General features: G+C 41.0%; 1 protein-coding gene across 4 annotated transcripts in view; it reads left to right on the plus strand.

The window, feature by feature from the left end:
• The window catches only part of CUL2 (cullin 2), a 156,809-nt gene that overhangs the window by 56,149 nt on the left and 82,011 nt on the right, over positions 1-18,649 (plus strand). The window lies entirely within an intron of this gene.

The following is an 18,649-nucleotide window of genomic DNA, read 5'->3' on the forward strand; positions in this document are numbered from 1 at the left end:
GTGTTGACCTTGGGTCCAGGTTTGGGGAATCTTGTATGTGTAAAGGATTTCCATATCCTGGGGGCATTTCTAATGATTTTGATTGAGTTACCAGTATCTACCAACTTCCTATCAGTTTAATCCAAAGTGTCAAACTTGGCAGAAAGGCTCAAGTGGTTCTTTGTTTTATGACCTGGGGTTTCCTGGGGTCAGGCATGACCATGATTAGTGTGTGGTCTGGCTACAAGATGTCATGGAGGCTTTTACCTTCTAACAGTACAAGTCCAAAAATTCTAATAATTGTATGTACTTATTTTAAACAGAAATTGTATGTGAGATGTGAGGCTGTTGGTCTATTTCATTTGCAATGATTACAGCCACCTTTTTACTGCAAGTGTTTACCAGTATGCCCAAATAAAGCAAATGTTTTCCAGTATAAAAGAAAGAAATGTATTCTCCTAGCAATTGGAAGATATTGGAGTGGTGAAATCCATTCTCACTCTGCTAGTTATTGTGAAACCTTGGGCTCCATCTTTCAGTGTTTTTCTTTCTTTTTTTTTGGATTTTTTTTATTTTTAAACAAAACTTAAAACATAAAACAATTATTATCCATTACAATTACAGAAAGTGTATTGATCGGTTACAAATCTTTTGTGCTTAATCCTCTATCCAACATTTTCTTATTTAACAGTTTATTACATTATTATTCTCATTTACCAATTATTTAACAGTAAATTGTCCTCTATAAGGGAAAAAAAACCCTTTATATGTTTTATTATCTTATCCATTTCATATTTCATATTTCATTTCCATTCTTTCTTGTCTAACCATTGATAAAATAGATCCCATATCAAATAATATTGTTTATCTTCTTGTTCCCTAATTACAAATGTCAATTTACTCATTTCAGCACACGCCAAAATTTTCTTGATAACGTCGTCATCCGTGAGTATCTTCTCACCTTTCCAATTTCTAGCAAATACAATTCTAGCCACCGTTAAAACATTCACAATTAAATATCTGATTTCTCTATTGTATATTTCTGGTAAAATCCCCAATAAAAATGTCTCTGGTTTAAAGTCAATATGTTTCTTTGTCATTTTTTCCAGCCATTTGTGGATTTTAGTCCAATATCTTTTAGCTTCTGCACATGTCCACCACATATGGTAATATGAGCCCGGAGTCTGATGACACTTCCAACATTTCTCCAATTTATTTTTGTACATTCTGGCTATTCTTGCTGGGGGTAAATGCCACCTGTAAAACATCTTATACAAATTTTTCTTATATGCTGTTGACATTGTCATTTTATAATTCTGCAACCATAATTTTTCCCATTTCTCTAAGTCAATCCCATGACCCACATTTTTCTCCCATGCAATCATTGTTTCTTTAACTTGTTCTTCTGCCAATTTTACTTCTAATAAATGACTGTACAGTTTTTTAATTACATGGTCATCAGAACCTGTTAAGATTTTATCTAAATTTGTCAAGTTACTATAAAAACCCTCCTTTTTAGAATCTTCATCATATCTAGACTGTATTTGCATATATGAAAACCAATCCATTTCAAGCTCTTGTTCTTCTAGTTCTTGCTTTGACTTAAGTTCACCCCTTTCATTTAATAATTCACCACATCTAACAATTTGTTCCTTCCTAAATGTTATTGCGTGTGAGACTGCTTCAATAGGTGATAACCAGACTGGAATTTTTAAATAGTAACATTGTTTGATCTTCTCCCAGTTTAATAACAAAGACTCTCGTATCATATGTCTTCTGAAATAACCCTGTACTTTTGTACTTTTATACCACATAAAAGTGTGCCAACCCAACAATAAATCATGTCCTTGCGGGTACTTGCGGGACCACCTACTACCACCAATAGCCTCCCACCGGCTGGTACGCTCCCATAGAGAGGGGCTCCTCCGGGTGCCGTCGGCCAAACAATGCCGACTGGCGGCCCCCAGGGGGAGAGCCTTCTCTGTGGGGGCACCTACTATCTGGAACGAGCTCCCCCCAGAGATACGGAGGATCCCGGATCTGCCCACCTTCCGCCGCGCTTTAAAGACCTTACTATTTCACCAGGCGGGCCTGGCCTAATTTTTTCATTTTCATTTTCATTTTTCATTTTATTAGATTTCTATACCGCCCTACTCCCGAAGGACTCAGGGCGGTGCACAGCCAAACAATAAAAACACATACAATACAAAATTTAAAAAATAGAATAAAATCAAATTAAATAATTTTGGCCCCGACAAATTTAAAACCCCAAACTTTTAAAACCAGTTTAAAATTGAATACATAAAATACTAAAAGATATTTAAAATTTTAAAAATCTTTTATAAAAGAGGGGGAAAATTAGGCCAGGCCGGCCTGGTGAAATAGTAAGGTCTTTAAGGCGCGGCGGAAGGTGCGCAGATCCGGGATCCTCCGTATCTCTGGGGGGAGCTCATTCCAGATAGTAGGTGCCCCCACAGAGAAGGCTCTCCCCCTGGGGGCCGCCAGTCGGCATTGTTTGGCTGATGGCACCCGGAGGAGCCCCTCTCTATGGGAGCGTACCGGCCAGTGGGAGGCTATTGGTGGTAGTAGGCGGTCCCGCAAGTACCCGGGTCCTAAGCCATGGAGTGCTTTAAAGGTGGTAACCAGAACCTTGAAGCGCACCCGGAAGACCACCGGGAGCCAGTGCAGCTCGCGCAGGAGGGGTGTTACATGGGAACACCATGTCGCTCCCATTACCACCCACGCGGCCGCACTCTGCGCCAGTTGGAGCCTCCGGGTGCACCTCAAGGGGAGCCCCATGTAGAGAGCGTTGCAATAGTCCAGGCGGGAGGTGACAAGGGCATGAGTGACCGTGCGTAACGAGTCCCGATCCAGAAAGGGACGCAACTGGCGAATCAGGCGAACCTGATGAAAAATCCTCCCGGTCACGGCCGTCAAGTGCTCTTCTAAAGACAGCCGTGAATCCAGGAGGACGCCCAAGTTGCTAGCCCTCTCCGTGGGGGCCAATGATTCGCCCCCAATAGTCAGTGATGGCGTCAACTGACTATATCGGGACGTCGGAAACCACAGCCACTCAGTCTTGGATGGGTTGAGCCTGAGCCTGTTCCTCCCCATCCAGATCCGTACGGCCTCTGGCACCGGGACATCACTTCAAGGGCATCGTTGGGGTGATCCGGGGTGGAGATGTACAGCTGGGTGTCGTCAGCGTACTGATGGTACTCCACCCTGAAACCACGGATGATTTCGCCCAGCGGCTTCACATAACAGGAGAGGCGAGAGGACCGACCCTTGCGGCACCCCACATATGAGGGGCCTCGGGGTCGACCTCTGTCCCCCTGTCAGCACAGACTGCAACTGGTCAGAGAGAAAGGAGGAGAACCACCGCAACACAGTGCCTCCCACCCCCAACTCTTCCAACTGGTGCAGCATGATACCATGGTCGATGGTATCAAAAGCCGCTGAGAGATCTAACAGGACCAGGACAGAGGAGCACCCCCTGTCCCGAGCCCTCCAGAGATCATCAACCAACGCGACCAATGCCGTTTCCGTGCTGTACCCGGGCCTGAAGCCCGACTGGAACGGATCCAGATACGTCGTTTCATCCAGGTGCTGGGGGAGCTGTTGCGCGACCACACTCTCAACAACCTTCGCAACAAAGCGAAGGTTGGAGACCGGACGATAATTTACCAACATTGCCGGGTCCAGGGAAGGCTTCTTGAGGAGAGGCCTCACCACCGCCTCTTTCAAGGCGGCGGGAAAGTCACCCTCACTCAGCGAAGCGTTTATAATCCCCTGGAGCCAGCCTCGTGTCACTTCCCGGGAAGCCAGTACTAACCAGGAAGGACACGGGTCCAATAAACAAGTGGTCGCGTTCAGTCTACCCAGAATCCTGTCCACGTCCTCGGGTCACAGGATCAAACTCATCCCAGATAACATTCTCAAGACCTGCCCATGTCTCTCCCCCTGAGACTACCCAGTCGGAGTCCAAATCTTCCCGAATCTGAGTGATTTTGTCATACAGATACTGAACAAAATCCTCGGCTCTACCCTCCAAGGGGTCTTCCCGCGCTTCCTGGTGGAGCAGGGAGCGGGTCACCCTAAAGAGGGCGGCCGGGCGATTATCTGATGACGCAATAAGAGCAGCAAAATAACTACATTTCGCTGCTTTTATCGCCACTAAGTAATTCCTAATGTGGGATCTTACTAGTGTCCGGTCAGATTCAGAAAGACTGGCCCTCCAACTACTCTCTAGGCGTCTTTTCCGGGGCTTCAACTCCCTCAGCTCCTCGGTAAACCAAGGAGCCAATTGAGATCGGCGCCGGGTCAGAGGCCGCAAAGGCACGACCCGATCCAGAGCACCAGCAGCCGCCCTATCCCAGGCGGCCACCAGGTCTCCAGTCGAGGCGTGTGCCAGAACCTCAGGAAATGGCCCAAGCTCCGTCTGGAATCTGTCAGGTTCCATCAGGCGCCTGGGGCGGAACCATCTTAACCGGCTCCGCCTCCCTGCAGCGGGGTGCAGCGGTTCGAAAGTCGAGACGAAGGAGAGAGTGATTTGACCATGACAAGGGTTCAGTAACTATATCCCCTATATCAAGATCCCTCAACCACTGTCCAGAGACAAAAACCAGATCCAGCGTGTTTCCCCCTGTGTGGGTAGGGCCATGAATTAACTGGGTCAGGTCCATAGCTGTCATGGAAGCCATGAACTCCCGAGCCATCTCTGACGTCTCACCCACGGACGGCAGGTTGAAATCCCCCATGACCATAAGCTTAGGGGTATCAACTGCCACCGCGGCGATGACGTTGAGTAGCTCGGGCAGGGCTGTTACCACGTGGCAGGGAGCCAGGTACGTGATCAGCAAACCCATCTGAACCCCATGACCCCATTTCACAAAAAGGGATTCACAGCCGGCCGTCTGAGGAACAGTGGCCTCCCTCGGTCTCAGACCTTCTTTAATGATAACCGCTACCCCCCCCGCCCCTCCCCTGTGACCTCGGCTGATGGAATGCTTGGAAACCTGGCGGGCACATTTCAACGAGGGGAACCCCCCCCCCCCTCCTGGCCCAACCAGGTCTCTGTAATACCTGCCAGGTCCGCATTTTTCTCCCTCTTTTATAAAAGATTTTTAATTTTTAAATATCTTTTAATATTTTATACATTCAATTTTAAAATTGGTTTTAAAAAGTTTGGGGTTTTAAATTTGTCGGGGCCAAAATTATTTAATTTGATTTTATTCTACTTTTAAATTTTGTATGTATGTGTTTTATTGTTTGGCTGTGCACCGCCCTGAGTCCTTCGGGAGTAGGGCGGTATAGAAATCAAATAAAAAAAAAAATGTCCTTCTAAAGTCAACAATCTAATATTCCTTAGCGTTATCCATTCTTTAATCCACATCAAGTTACAAGCTTGATAATACAATTCCCAATCCGGCAAACCAAAACCTCCTCTTGATCTGACATCTTGCATTAATTTTAGTTTTATCCTTGCCTTTTTGCCCTGCCATATATATTTTAACACCATTTTATTTAAATCTTCAAAATATTTTTTCCCCAACTTAATTGGAATTGTCTGAAATAAGTATAAAAGTCTGGGCAGTATATTCATTTTAATAGTTGATATTCTCCCTATCAATGATAGCTGCAAATTCTCCCATTTTGTTAGATCTGTCGCTATCTGTTGTTTAAGCTTATCATAATTATTCTCCTTAAGAGTACCACATCTTGCTGTCAAATGTATTCCCAAATATTTAACCTTATTCATGACCTGCATCCTTGATACTTCCGCCAATTCTTCTTTCTGTTTTTTTAACATATTTTTTGTCAACATCTTCGTTTTGTCTTTATTTATTTTCAAACCAGCCACTTTCCCAAAATCTCCTATTTTATCTATCAATTTGTTTACAGATTGAAGTGGTTCTTCCAGGATAAACACCAGGTCATCAGCAAATGCTTGCAATTTATATTCTTGATTTTGAATTTTCATTCCTTTTATTCCTTTTTCTTCTCTGATATTTCTGTTTAGTACTTCTAATGTTAACACAAACAACAATGGTGACAATGGTTTATGGTTTATGGTTGGTTTATTTGATTTGTATACCGCCCTACTCCTGAAGGACTCAGGGCGGTGAACAACCAACAATAAAATACATAGATACAAAAAATTTAAAAACCAGATAAAATCAAATTAAATCATTTTGGCCCAGACAGATTAAAACACCCCAATAATTTAAAAAACAGATTAAAATTTAGATATTTAAAAAAGGGAAGAGATTAGGCCAAGCCCGCCTGATGGAATAAAAAGGTCTTCACAGCGCGGCGGAAGGTGCGCAGATCCGGGATCCTCCGTATCTCCGGGGGGAGCTCATTCCAGATGGTAGGTGCCCCCACAGAGAAGGCTCTCCCCCTAGGGGCCGCCAGTCGACACTGTTTGGCTGACGGCACCCGGAGGAGTCCCTCTCTATGAGAGCGTACTGGCCGGTGGGAGGCTATTGGTGGTAGTAGGCGGTCCCGTAGATAACCAGGTCCTAAGCCATGGAGCGCTTTAAAGGTGGTAACCAAAACCTTGAAGTGCACCCGGAAGACCACCGGGAGCCAGTGCAGCTCGCGCAGGAGAGGTGTTACATGGGAGCGCCATGTCGCTCCCATTACCACCCGCGCGGCCACACTCTGCGCCAGTTGGAGCCTCCGGGTGCTCCTCAAGGGGAACCCCATGTAGAGAGCGTTGCAATAGTCCAGGCGGGAGGTGACGAGGGCATGAGTGACCGTGCGTAACGAGTCCCGATCCAGAAAGGGACAATGGACAGCCTTGTCTCGTTCCTTTTTGTATTTCAATAAATTCTGTCAACTCTCCATTCATCATTATTTTTGCTGTTTGTTTATAATATATAGCTTCTATAGCTTGGACAAATTTCTCTCCAAAGCCCATCTGTTTCAATTGTAGTATCATAAATCGCCAATTCACATTGTCAAAGGCTTTCTGTGCATCTAAAAACATCAAAGCCATTTGCTTTTCTGGGTGCGCATCATAATATTCCAATGTATCCAAAATTATCCTCAAATTGTCTCTAATCTGCCTTTTTGGCAGAAATCCATTTTGATCCGGGTGTATAAAATTATTCAAATATCTTTTAAGTCTTTCTGCTAGTATTGTAGCGAAGATCTTATAGTCTGAGTTTAGCAAGGATATTGGCCTATAGTTTTTAACTTGTTGTAGGTCAGTATCTTCTTTTGGAATAAGTGTAATATATGCTTCTAACCATGAGTTGGGTATTTCCTTCTGTAACATTACTTCATTCATAATTTCTAGTAATGGGAGACTCAGTGATTCCTGCAAAGCCTTATAATATTCCGCCGGTAATCCATCTGGACCTGGTGCTTTCCCACTTTTTTGTTTTTTAATTGCTTCTGTCAACTCCATCATTGTTATATTCCCTTCTAACATCATCTCAACATCTTTTGGAATCTGAGGTAAATTCACCTTATGTAAATATTGTTTAATATTTTCCTCTTCTATCTTTTCTTTTTCATATAGCTTTTTATAATAGTCTTGTACAATGTTCTTCTTCTCCTCATTTCCAAATCTAACTTGTCCTTGATCATCTATTAACTGTGTTATTTTCCTTGAGTTCCTTTCTTTTTTCAATTTATATGCTAGCCATCTGCCTGGTTTATTAGCATCTTCAAAATATTTCTGTTTAGCGTTCCTGATTTTTTGTGCTAGCTCTTCTTTCTCTAGTAATCCCATTTTATGTTTAATCATGTCCATTTTCATTTTAATGTCTTTTTTTGTGGGAACTTCTGCAGTTCTTTTTCCAATGTCTTATAATCATCCTCTAGAATTTTATATGCTTGCCTTTTCTTGATATTTCTTTTCCTTGTATAGTTAATAATCAGGCCTCTGGCATAAGCTTTCATGGTATCCCATCGATTCTGCAGTGATGTATTCTCTTTTCTATTTTCTTTGAAAAAAAAAGCTAATTCTTTCTCCATGTTCTGTAGGAAATCCTTTTCTTTTAATATTGTAGTGTTTAAAGTCCATCTAGACCTTCTCCTTTGTCCTTTCCAGCTCATCATCATTGGATTATGATCTGCCCAAGTATTAGCCTCTATGGCTATTTCTTCTATGTTTGAGGTCAAGTCCATTGTCAACCATATCATATCTATTCTGGACCATGATAAATGTCTATTGGAATAAAAAGTATATTGTCTATTTTTTGCATTTCTTTCTCTCCATATATCTTTTAAATTTATTTCCTCTATCATCTTAAAAAAAGATTTCGGCAAAGTTTTCCTACTTTGTTTTGTTGTCTTTTGTGTATTATAGTCCACAATTGGATTAAGACATACAAGAGTCTGAAGAAACTTTTCCTTTTTCTCTTTTGGCCCTTTTTCTTTTCCTTTTTTTCTTTTTTTACTTGCTGATCGGAGATTCTTACCTGAACTTGTTTTTGGCTATCCCAGATGATTGGATTAGGGCACACAAGAGCCTGAAGAGTGTTGTTTTTTGGGGGGGTACTTTTTTTTCTTTGCATTGCTTCTTTTTCCTTTTTTCCCTTTTTTGGTCTCTTTTCTGTTTTTGCTTTTTTCTGTTTATCCTTTTGTAATCTCCTGCCATCTACAAAATGGATTACAGTTGAGAAGAACCTGAAGATATACTATTTTACTGTGTCGAGTTGGATTACTTATAGAAATGAGGAAAAAAGCAGCAGTTATTAGTTCTGCTGGATCGACCCCCTCTTCATCACCAGCGGGAGGACAATGATCAATACAGACAATGATTCAGCAGGAAAAAGAGAAAGAACATGAGAAAGAAAAGGATGCGACAATGCAGATGATTTTGCAAGGAATACAAGATATAAAATCCAAAATAGAGAAAACAGATGAAAAAGTGGAGAATATACAACAGATGATGAAGAAATATGAAGACAGACTTGAAAAAATTGAAGAAAAAGAGGAACAAAGAGATAAAAAAATCAGAGATATGGATTATAGATTAGAAGAAGTTGAACGTGATAGAAGCGGCTTAGGATGGGAGATGGATAAATCAGAATTTTACTTAAGATTCCAAAATGTGGAGGAAGAAAAAGGAGAAAATTTGACGGAAAAAATGATAGAAATTCTTGCAGGAGCTCTAAAAATTTCTAAAGAAAAAATGTTTGATGGCGTTGACGAAATATACCGAGTATATACTATATATGCAATGAGAAATAAACTACCAAGAGAAGTCCATATAAGATTTACCAAAAAATCAAAAAACACAAAAATCAATTAAAACACAAATATTGCAGATAGTAAAAGAGAAGGCGTTGCAATACAAGGGCAAGGAAATTACGGTGCTGAAGCAAATACCGATAAGAGTAAGAGAGCTGAGAAGAGAGTATCAATTTTTGACAAAAATATTGCTCCAGAAAGGAGTGAACTACAGATGGCTGATACCAGAAGGATTGGTGTTTACATGGCAAACGCAAAGATTTAAAATAGATTCAATTGACAAAGCTAAAGCATTCCTTGTGGAATATATAAGAGAAAAAGATGCTGAGCCAAGAAGGGAAGAGACACTGCTCCAACTACAAGAAGAGGATCTCCTGATGATGGGAAAGGAGGGGAGCGCATTAGAAGGCGCAGTAGGAGGTGCTATAGAATACAAAGAACAACGTGAATTGAGACCTAATAGATCAACAAAACCAACACACAAAGTATAAACATGGAGGAGAAAAAGTTAATTACAATAAATATAAATGGACTTAATATAGCAACTAAAAGAAGAAAAATATTTCACAAATTGGAGAAATTGAAAATGGATATAATCAGTTTACAAGAAGTGCATACTAAAAAGCAGCATGAATTATTATTTTTATAATACAAATAATGGCCCCAGTATCCTTAATATCGCATTTCAGGCAGATGTCAGGGTTTTGGGATTTTTTTGTAATGTCTACTTATTGAAGTATGGATGCGCATTTACTATTTTTTACTATTTTTTTAAAAAAAAATTTTTTATTAACATAAACAGACGTAAAACACAAATACATACGAACACATATACATTAACACAGTACTAAAACAAAAATGAAACAAGAAGTCTATCGACTAGCTCTTAAGAAACTCTCGCATCAGTGGTTAATTTCTATTTCCCTTATTTTTCCTTTATCTTACAGTTTTCAGATTAATTTGCTTTCACTTTGATATACCTTATACATTTTGAGCTGTATCTTTCTACAGTCATGTTAACCATTTGTTTATACCAGTGGTCCCCAACCTTTTTATCGCCGCGGCCCGCTGAGCGCTCGCAGGGGTGGGGGCACGGCCCAGGAGCTTTTGCGCACGGCCCATTGCGCACGGCCCAGGAGCTGCGCGGCCCGGTGCCAGGTACTCCACGGCCCGGCACCGGTCCGCGGACCGGGGGTTGGGGACCACTGGTTTATACCATCATACAACTCTTCTCATGTGACTAGTTCTATGTTTCTTAATTTGAGTTCTCCTGATATCCTATGTTGTTGGCCCTATCCTTCCCTCTAGCCATAGGTACCATCTTTGCCAAACTAAATAATAATCAGTATCCTCTTTTTCTTGAAGCTCCTTAGTGAGCTTATCCATCTCCGCACATTCAGTTATTTTTGCAATTATTTTTTCTTCTGTTGGTAATAGTTCGGATTTCCAATTTTGAGCGTACACTATACGTGCCGCTGTCAAAATGTGGATGGTAAGATATTTTATCTCTTTAGTGTATTGTGGTGTAGTCATTCCAAATAGGAAAAATTCTGGTTTCATTTCTACTTTTTGCCTTGTTATTTCTTCAATTATTCTCTTAATCTCCTGCCAGTAGTGTTGTGCCTTCCTGCACGACCACCAGAGATGGTAGTATGTCCCCTTTTGTGTCTTGCATTTCCAACACATTGGTGATGTACTTGGAAACATTTTAGCCAAACGTGCCGGTGGGAGATGCCATCTATAGAATATCTTGTATAGATTTTCTTTGTATGGGATTGACATTGTCATCTTGAGATTTTCTGCCCATAGTTTATCCCATCTGTCCAATTCTATATTGTGACCTATATTTCTTGCCCAACTTATCATGTTTTCTTTCACCGTTTCCTCCTCTAATTTATATTTTATTAAATATCCATAAATTTTTGATATCATTTTCTCATCCTTGCCTTTTAATATTTTATCCAATTCGTTCGGTTTGCTTTGGAATCCATATTGTGTCCGGTCTGCCGTAAATCTTGATTCTATTTGGAGATATGGCCACCACTCGATAATTATACCCCGTCTTTCCAATTCTTGTCTTGTATATAGGTCTCCTTCACTATTCAGCAGCTCTTGGTATTTCCTCATCTTTTCTATTTCTATAGTATTTGGGTAGATTAGTGCTTCCATGAGCGACCACCATCGCGGGATTTTACTATAGTGTTGTCTTCTGATACCTTGCCACGTTTTATATAGTGAACCTCTGATTAAATGTCTCTGAAAGTACCCATGTTGCTTGTCTGTACCTTCCCACAGAAAGGCATGCCAACCTCGACTCAAGTCAAATCCCTCTAAATATAGAGTTCTCCTGTCTGATAGGTCAATCCATTCTCTGATCCAATTTAACGACGACGCCTTGTAGTATAACTCCCAGTCTGGTAAACCAAGGCCTCCCTTCTTTGTGTCCTGTAAGCATTTTATTTTGATTCTGGCCTTCTTTCCTTGCCAAATGTATTTCCTTATCGTCTTATTAAGATCTTTAAAAAAGTCTTTTCCTGGGCCAATTAGTATTACTTGAAAGAGGTAGAGGAGTCTTGGTAATATGTTCATTTTGACTGACGCTATTCTACCTAGAAATGACAGTTGTACCTTATTCCATCTTTCCAAATCTTTTTTAATTTGTTTCATCAATTTAACATAATTGTCTTCTCTAATAGTTGTTACTTTTGTGGTGAGCCAGATTCCCAGGTATTTTACTTTCTTTACAATTTGTATTCCTAGTTCCTCTTCTAATTTTTCCTCCTGTGTCGTTGTCATATTTTTAGTCAGAACTTTGGTTTTTTGCCTGTTAATTTTGAGTCCCGCCACTTTGACATATTCTTCTATCTTCTCTAATAGTTTAATTCCTACTTCTTCTGGTTGTTCCACTATGAAAACCACGTCATCTGCGAAGGCCTGTAATTTAAAATCCTCTTTCCGAATCCTCAGTCCTTTTATTTCTTCTTCCTTTCTTACTTCGTTTAGAAGGACTTCCAATGAGATTATAAACAATAGGGGCGATAGCGGACATCCTTGTCTTACCCCTTTTTGTATGTTTATTTTTTCAGTCATGTCCCCATTAATTGTGATTCTCGCTATCTGAGAGGAATATACTTTCTTAATCATTTTTAAAAATTTGTCGCCAAAATCCATAGTCTCTAATTGTGCTATAAGAAATTTCCAATTCAAATTGTCGAACGCCTTTTGCGCATCGAGAAAAATTAAGGCTACCTGTTTGTTAATTTTTTGCTCGTAATATTCTAAAACGTTTATTATTGTCCTCATGTTATTTTTTATCTGCTTCCTTGGGACGAAGCCATTTTGTCGGGATGTATATAATTATGTATAATTGTTTTCAGTCTCTGTGCTATAATTGTCGTGAATAGTTTATAGTCAACATTTAACAGTGAGATAGGTCTATAATTTTGGACCTTAGTCGGGTCTGTATCTTCCTTAGGGATAAGTGAGATGATTGTTTCAGCCCAAGATTTAGGTGTTTCTGCTTCCAGTAATGCCTCATTGAGGACCTGTAGTAGTAGTTCATCTATTGCAGACTGGCAGTTTTTATAAAATTCCGTTGGAATTCCGTCTGGGCCTGGGACCTTGTTGTTCTTCTGTTTCTTTCGGGCTTCCATCAACTCCATCATTGTTATCGGTTTATTTAATATATCTCTGTGGGTTTCCTCCAATTTTGGGATATTTGCCTTTTGTAGATATTTCTTAATATCTTGGTCTTGAATCTCATCTTGTGTGTAGAGGTTTTGATAGAATTCCTTAACTATACGTTTTTTGTCGTTCATATTGGCAAAGGCAACCCAGATGGATAAGGAACAACTGCGAAACGGAATCGATGAAATATACAGGGTGTACACGAATTACGCAAGGAGAAATAAACTACCCAAAGAAATTCACATAAGATTTACGAAGAAATCTGTTAAGGAAGAGATCTATAGGAAAATGAGAGAAGAGACAATCATGCATAAGGGAAGAGAAATTTTAACTCTCAAACAAATACCGAGAAGAACAAGGGACCAAAGAAGAAATTATAATTTTCTAACCACCCAGCTAAACAAATTTAAAATAAAATTCCGCTGGTTACTACCGGAAGGCCTGCTTATCTCCTGGGATGAAAGAAAGTATAGGATTGACAATTTAGAAAAGGCTCAAGAATTCTTCGAACAGCATTTCACCAGCGAAGAGGAACAGGAGACAAGCAGAGAAACGGAAGCTAGGAAACAAGAGATACAGTGGACGGAGAGAGAAGAAAAAGACCTGGAAGACACAAAAAGACTAGAGAGAGAAAGAATGGAGAGAGAGGGAGCGAGGGAAAAGACTCAGAGTCACCAGAAACACAACAAAGTTGAAAATAACGAACAGATAAACCTGATAGAGATGGAAGGAGAAATCAAAATCATATCAATTAATATAAATGGACTCAATTCGCCAAGGAAAAGGAAACATATATTTACCAAACTGCAAAAATTGGACTTTGATATTGTAACACTACAAGAAGTACATATTAAAAGACAGCAACAAATACTGCTGGAGAACCAGAAATTAGGAAGACTATATACATCCCTAGGAGATAGTAAAAAGAGAGGAGTGGCAACATATTCAGATTCGGGAAGATCTGGACTCCGACTGGGTAGATCCAGTGGGGATGACGGAGGCAGGTCCTGAGAATGTTATCTGGGATGAGTTTGACTCTGTGACCCCTGAGGACGTGGACAGGATTCTGGGTAGACTGAATGCGACCACATGTTTGTTGGACCCGTGTCCCTCCTGGTTAGTGCTGGCTTCCCGGGAGGTGACGCGAGGCTGGCTCCAGGGGATTATAAATGCTTCATTGAGTGAGGGTGTCTTTCCCGCCGCCTTGAAAGAGGCGGTGGTGAGACCTCTCCTCAAGAAGCCTTCCCTGGATCCAGCAATATTGGCTAATTATCGTCCAGTCTCCAACATTCGCTTTGTTGCGAAGGTTGTCGAGAGTGTGGTGGCACGACAGTTTCCCCGGTACCTGGATGAAACGACGTATCTAGATCCGTTCCAGTCGGGCTTCAGGCCTGGGTACAGCACGGAAACGGCATTGGTCGCGTTGGTGGATGATCTCTGGAGGGCTCGGGACAGAGGTTGTTCCTCTGTCCTGGTCCTATTAGATCTCTCAGCGGCTTTTGATACCATCGACCATGGTATCATGCTGCACCGGTTGGAAGGGTTGGGGGTGGGAGGCACCGTACTACGGTGGTTCTCCTCCTTTCTCTCCGACCGGTCGCAGTCTGTGTTGACAGGGGGGCAGAGGTCGACCCCGAGGCCCCTTATATGTGGGGTGCCACAAGGATCGGTCCTCTCGCCCCTTTTGTTCAACATTTATGTGAAGCCGCTGGGCGAGATCATCCGTGGTTTCGGGGTGGAGTACCATCAGTACGCTGACGACACCCAGCTGTACATCTCCACCCCAGACCACCCCAACGATGCCCTTGAAGTGATGTCCCGATGCCTGGAGGCCGTACGGATCTGGATGGGGAGAAACAGGCTCAGACTCAACCCATCCAAGACCGAGTGGCTGTGGTTTCCGACGTCCTGATATAGTCAGCTGGTGCCATCGCTGACTATTGGGGGCGAAGCATTGGCCCCCACGGAGAGGGTTCGCAACTTGGGTGTCCTCCTGGATTCACGGCTGTCTTTAGAAGAGCACTTGACGGCCGTGACCGGGAGGATTTTTCATCAGGTTCGCCTGATCCGCCAGTTGCGTCCCTTTCTGGATCGGGACTCGTTACGCACGGTCACTCATGCCCTCGTCACCTCCCGTCTGGACTACTGTAACGCTCTCTACATGGGGCTCCCCTTGAGGAGCACTCGGAGGCTCCAACTGGCGCAGAGTGCAGCTGCGCGGGTGGTGATGGGAGCGACGTGGCGCTCCCATGTAACGCCCCTCCTGCGCGAGCTGCACTGGCTCCCGGTGGTCTTCCGAGTGCGCTTCAAGGTTTTGGTTATCACCTTTAGAGCGCTCCATGGCTTAGGACCTGGTTATCTACGGGACCGCCTGCTACCACCAATAGCCTCCCACCGACCAGTACGCTCCCATAGAGAGGGGCTCCTCCGGGTGCCGTCGGCCAAACAATGTCGACTGGCGGCCCCCAGGGGGAGAGCCTTCTCTGTGGGGGCACCTACTATCTGGAACGAGCTCCCCCCCGAGATACGGAGGATTCCGGATCTGCGTACCTTCCGTCGCACGCTTAAGACGTTCCTATTCCAGCAAGCCGGCCTGACCTAAACTTCTCCGCTTTTAAATGGGAATTTTAAATTTGGTTTTAAATTATTGGGGTTTTAAATATGGTTCAGCCAAATTTATTTAATTTGTTTTATCTCTATTTTAAGTTTTGTATTTCCATGTTTTATTTTTATGGCTGTTCACCGCCCTGAGTCCTTCGGGAGTAGGGCGGTATACAAATTCAATAAAAAACAAACAAAAACAAACAAACATATGTCAGAAACTACTTAAAAGCGAAACAGATATACACAGACACGGAAGGGCGTATTTTAATCACAGAAATACAAACAGAAACAAAGATAATACTGCTAGCATCTATTTATGCACCTAATGGAAACCAGAGGGAATTCTATAAGAAATTACACGATACAATCAAAGACTTGGAATATGAGAACATCTGTATTGTCGGGGATTTTAATGCAATTGTGAATATACAAGAAGACTATAAAAGTAATAAACAAACCAAGACCAGAAAGAGAACCTTACCGGATACATTTAAGGACATGACTGAAGAATTACAACTATATGATGGGTGGAGAGAGGCCAACAAACAAACTAAACAATACACTTTTTACTCAAATTCACATCAGTCATGGTCTCGGATCGACATGGCCTGGATGACGCCAGATCTCAGAAAAGAATTACAAGATATTGAAATCATGACGAATACATGGGCAGATCACAACCCTATAAAAATAATATGGAAAGGACAACGTAAACAAGAGGTGGATGATGGACACTGGAATAATAAAAGAGAAGGAGTATGTACAGATGATGGAGAGTGAACTAAAAATATTTTACCAAATAAATACAAAGGAACAAACCTCAGTACAGAACCTGTGGGATACTACTAAGGCCTATATAAGAGGCCTCACAATAGCATATACAACAAAAAAAAATAAAGATAAACAACAAAAGAGGAAGAATCTATTAGAAGAACTCAGCATATATGAGTCACAATTACAGGAAAAACCTGAAGATAAAACAATAAGGGCAAAACTGAACCTCACTAAACATAAATTGAATTTAATTACGCAAACAGAAATCGCACAGAAAATGAAAACGGCCAAACAGAAATATTTTGAACATGCAAACAAAACAGGTCGCTGGCTGGCGTATAGACTGAAGAAAGAGAGGGAAAAGAGAATAATATATCAGTTGCAAGATGAAACAGGACAAACATACTATTTTTTACTCTTGTTCTCTTTTCTCATATAAAATTGTTGTGTGTTTCTCCTTACAATAATGGTTTACAGTAGCTTGTAAGAGTGTTTATAACAGCCTTGGCATCTGGTTCTTTCTATTTTTTTTATTGGATTTTAAACAAAGATATAAAGACAATACAAGAAATACAAAGACATTACAAAGACAAACAGATTCCCACCACCTACCTACCCACACCATATTTTACATATATGTTTTGGTCATCATCAGAATATATATTGCTTTGTAAGTTAATATATGAATGATACATTGTCAATTCAGATGTTTTAATTTAGAAATAATCTTGCATCTCCTCTTTATTCATTTCCAATTTTAAATTTTCTACCCTATTTTCTTTCATCTATATTTGTACTGATTTTCTTTTCCAGCCATTGATACCACTGGTGCCACACAAGATAATATTCACTTTCTTGCTTATCCTGGAGTTCCAGTGTCAATCTATCCATTTCGGCACACTCTGTTATCTTTGAGATTAATTTGTCTTTGGTTGGGAGTTGGTCTGATTTCCAATTTTGCGTAAACAGTAACCGTGCTGCTGTCAGAATGTGTATGATGAGATATTTTGTCTCTTTGTTGTATTGTGTTGTTATCATTCCAAATAAAAAGAATTCTGGAGTGTTTTCTACTTGTTGATTTATTATTTCTTCAATAGTTCCCTTTATGTCTTTCCAATATTGTTGGGCCTTTATACATTTCCACCAGGCGTGGTAGTATGTCCCCTTTATTGTTTTGCACTTCCAACAGTGTGGGGAGGCATTCGGGTATATTTTGGCTAGTCTGGCTGGTGCTAAGTGCCATCTGTAAAACATTTTTATGAGATTTTCTTTATAGGGTATGGCTCTTGTCATTTTGATGTTCTATTTCCACAATTTCTCCCAGTTTGCCAGTTGAATGTTGTGCCCTATGTCCCTGGCCCACCTTATCATATTTTCTTTTACTGTTTCTTCCAATAATTTATATCTAAGGAGATAGTTATATATTTTGGTTATCATCTTTTGTTCTGGGCCTTGTAAAATCTTGTCCAATTCATTCAAATCGTTCGAGATTCCATATTGCTTTTTGTCTGCTGTGTATCTTGAGTGTATTTGTGTATAGGGCCACCAATCGATATTTATGCCAGAGTTTTGGAGTTGCTGTCTTGAGATGAGTTCGCCTTCATGGTTCAATAAATCTTGGTACCGCATCATCTTTCCTATTTCGAGGGTATTCGGATATATCAATGCTTCCATCGGGGACCACCATTTAGGTATTCTAGTATAGTGAGTTCTCTTAATATCCTGCCAGATCTTGAATAATGAAGCTCGAATTATATGACGTTGGAAGTACATGTGTCGTTTATCTGATCCGTCCCATAGAAAAGCGTGCCATCCTCTTATTAAGTCAAAGCCTTCTAAATATAAAGTTCTTTTGTTGTCCAGTTTCATCCATTCTTTAATCCAGGTCAGTCCTGATGCCTTATAGTAGAGTTCCCAATCTGGTATTGCTAGGCCTCCTTTGTCTCGTGAATCCTGTAGAGCTTTGATTTTAATTCTGGCCTTCTTTCCCTGCCATATGTAGTTCATTGTTGTTTTGTTGAGGTTCTTAAAGAAATCTTTTCCGGGGTGTATTGGTATCACTTGATATAGATATAATACTCTTGGTAATATATTCATTTTTATTGAGGAAATTCTGCCCATCAATGAGAGTTGTAATCTACTCCAAATTTCCAGGTCTTTTTTGATTTGTTTTAGCAATTTGGTATAATTATCTTCTTTGATTGTAGTTACTTTTGCTGTCAACCAAATACCTAAGTATTTTATTTTCTTTACTATTTGAAGTCCTAATTCTTCTTCTAATTTTGATTTCTGTGTTTGGGTCATATTTTTCGTCAATACTTTCGTCTTCTGCTTATTTATTTTGAGGCCCGCAACTTCCCCGTATTCCTCTATCATTGTCATCAACCTGGTTCCA

This window comes from Pituophis catenifer, unplaced genomic scaffold, assembly GCF_029215685.1.
Source record: "Pituophis catenifer annectens isolate HBS135680 unplaced genomic scaffold, rPitCat1.0.hap2 SCAF_5, whole genome shotgun sequence".
Classification (NCBI taxonomy): domain Eukaryota; kingdom Metazoa; phylum Chordata; class Lepidosauria; order Squamata; family Colubridae; genus Pituophis; species Pituophis catenifer.